Source organism: Medicago truncatula, chromosome 4 (assembly GCF_003473485.1).
Source record: "Medicago truncatula cultivar Jemalong A17 chromosome 4, MtrunA17r5.0-ANR, whole genome shotgun sequence".
NCBI lineage: Eukaryota > Viridiplantae > Streptophyta > Magnoliopsida > Fabales > Fabaceae > Medicago > Medicago truncatula.
Genome location: NC_053045.1, coordinates 47,630,199 through 47,633,816, shown reverse-complemented (window position 1 = coordinate 47,633,816; position 3,618 = coordinate 47,630,199).

The window sequence follows — 3,618 nt, the reverse complement described above, 5'->3', positions numbered from 1 at the left end:
CCCGTTAAGTTTGCAAAAGTTGCAATTTTGACCCTATTAAAAAATATGGTAAAAGTGATCCCTCATGTTTAACTCTTTCGCGAAACCTCAATTTTAACCGGGTCAACGCAGAGGTGGCATTTAACTTAGCTGATTCAGATGACACTTGTGTAATTTTTCAATTTTTAAATTAAATACAAAATCTAGCACATTATTCATTTAAATAAAAGGGTTAATAGTGTTTTACACCCCTGTAATATAGGTCATTTCCGGTTTTTGCCCTTATAAAATTTTCGGTTTGATTTGCATCCTTGTAAAACTTTTTTTTTCCGGAAAACACCCCTCCCCCATATGACTGTACATATTTGCTGACGTGGTACACTGTGTGGCATGTTAACTGTGCATATATGCTTATGTGGCGTGCTGACTGTATAATTAATTTTTTTTTTATTTTTCTAAGGCTACATGTGGCATTTGTGACTATTTTTAAAAAAAAATTATAATATAAATTCATTTATATTAATTTAGACAATTAATAATAAATAAAAATTTAAAAAAAAGCCAAGTCAGCGTCACATATGCGCATTTGATGAGTTGGATGGAGGAGGGGTGTTTTCCGGAAGAAAAAAAAGTTTTACAAGGATGCAAATCAAACCGAAAATTTTATAGGGGCGAAAACTAGAAATGGCCTATATTACAGGGGTGAAAAACACTATTAACCCTAAATAAAATAATTAAAAAGGAAACCCAGAAGAACTTCACGAAGATAAACTTGTTGTTTTTTTGTGAAAGCAAGTTCTCTGGATTGGATTGTTATTGTACAAAGGATGGGTTTTTGAGAAAGTTTCAAATTCTATGATTTTGACCCATTAGTTTGTTTGTGATTTTTAATTAGGATTTTGATTTGTGAGTAATGAATGATTTTTACGTTTGGATCTGGTAAGAAGAAAGCTCTTTCATTTTTTATGTTTTATTTTAATTATTAAAATACATTGTGGCATTTCTATTTATTTTAAATTCCAAAAATATACAGTTGGCAAATATTTAAATTAGGTGGCATGACACATAGGATTGATTGGGTCAAAATTGAGGTTTTGTAAAAGGGGCTAAACATGGAGGGTCACTTTTACCATTTTTTTTAAAAGGGGCCAAAATTGCAATTTTTGAAAACTTAGTGGGTGAAAAGTAAGTTTAAACTTTTTTTTATGATTGGAATATAAAACAATGTATTAAGCTTCTCTTTGAGAGTAGAGTTGGGTGGTGCACAGTGACCAGTTGGAATTGTTCTATTATTGAATTGGTTCAAATGAATTTTTCTCATGCACGAGAAAATGTCTAATATTTTGAACTGTTTGTATGACCGTCTACCAACACTATATATTATAGGTTTAATGATGTGTTTCGTCCTTGCAATTAGGCGTCATTTAAAAATTAGTCTATGTAATCGTTAATCTTGACAATTTACCTTTGCATTGTTTAATCATTTAAAATTTCGTCATTTGACCAACTTAATCACTGCCAAGTCATCAAATTAGCAAAATAGTATGGGAATGGACAAAAATACCCTCGTCTTTATTATGAGAAGAAGATGAAGACAGGGGTAAAAATGTCATTTCACGAATGGATGACGAGGGTGTTTTTGTCCATTCCCATGCCATTTTGCTAATTTGATGACGTGAGAGTGATTAAGTTGGTCAAAGGATGAAATTTTAAATAATTAAATAATGTAAGGGTATATTGTCAGGATTAGCGATTACATGGATTAATTTTTAAATAACGCCTAATTGCAAGAATGAAACACACCATTAATCCTATATTATATGCATGGATAACTATAAGATAGCACACACTTCCAAGAAGTTATAGGAATTAAGTAGGGATCATCATGGAAAGAGAACTTAGATTACTTCCTATGTTTCATGACAATTATACTGTTTGAAATGGAATCCCATTTGTAGGAAGGTTTTGTATTCAATTTGATTTGTATTAGAGAGAGAATAAACACTTTGAGAAAGATTTACGTTGTGATCGTGAGTATTTTTGAAGTCTTATATATACAATTGTTTTTTTTCTTTTTTTTGACAAGCCTAATCATATACAATTGTATATTAATTATCTTATTTTTTATAAAAAAAAAAAATGCATATTAATTATTGAACAATGGAGATACGACAAGTAAAGATATTTGATAAACAAACCACATGTAGATTCGCCAAAAAGATAAAATTCTGTTTTTTTTTATAACAGCATAAAAAATTATTTGATGTGACATTCTAATGAATGACTTGAATTTTCTTCCTTCACCACTCATGAGATGTAAGTTTGATGGAGGATTAGTTGGGGCCTATAATGTTGCCAATGACTTATGCCATTCATGGTATGTGATCCTCTCTGGTTCAAGTCGTTGGTGATAGATATTAGGGTGTGTTTGGAAAATTCAAAAAAATAGCTTTTATTTAAAGTGGTCTTTTAAGTTTTTTATTTTTTTTAAAGTGGTCCTTTAAGTTTCAAAGGTCCCAGTCTTTTTAATTATTGAATCGTTTCAAACAAGTCTTATTATAGATAACATAATTGGTAATTGTTTCCTTGAACTCATCTTTGGTACCAAATCTGGCTCTTAACACTCACTTAAAATTAGTCATCTTTTTAGGCATGACAAATTGTGAATAATGCTCTTTGTTAATATCATCTGAATCATCACTATCATCCTCTAAAAAGACTTATTTGAAACGATTCAAAAATTAAAAGGATTTATTTGAAACTTTTGAAACTCAAAGGACCATTTTAGAACTTTAAAATTTAAATGACGACTTTGGAAAAAACGAAAAACTTAAATGATTTTAGATGCATTTGACCTAATAAATAAATAGATTAGTTTACACTTTAACACTTCAGATTTTATTCATAAAAATTAAATAAATTTTGTTCTATATCCGGTTGTTTATGGAACATTTTCAAGCGGGGCCCACAAAACGGCGGTGGTGCTAGTTGTAATATGTTGTCTTCCTAATAATAGAAGTATTTTGCAGCGTGAAAATTCTTGCGTCCTCGCAGGAATGATTGTTGAAAAATTATGTGATGGCAAAAGGTTATTGGTTCATTGAATTCGATGGATATGGCCCACCAAAGCAATCCAGCTGGTTCATTACCAACACCAACTACTTATTGGTCCCTCAAGCAAACCACCAAATCAGCATATATCCCATAGGAGAAATGATATTTGTACAACCTTCTCTTTTATACTTACATTATCTTCTTATTCTCTCTTTCTTTTTTTTCTCTCTATTAATTTTGACCAATAAGAAGAGAACACAATAAGGTTGTTCCAAAAGTTGTATCAAAAGAGTTGTTCAAATATCACTACTAATCCAACAAAATGAAACATGACGGTGCTAAAGACTAAAGAGTCTTATGTTTATGATGGATATAAATTTTTACCGTGATTGATCTCTATTATGAAATATGTGATACATCAAATCAGTTTTTTTATGCGCGAAAGTAGAATCCCTAAACGTAGAAATCATGGAAATGTTAATTTGATGTTTTTAAGCTTTTATGTAAATTTGTGAAATACATGTAAATTATAAAAAAAATGGAATTAAGAGAGAAATAGAGATATAAATGTGTATGTACCATGAA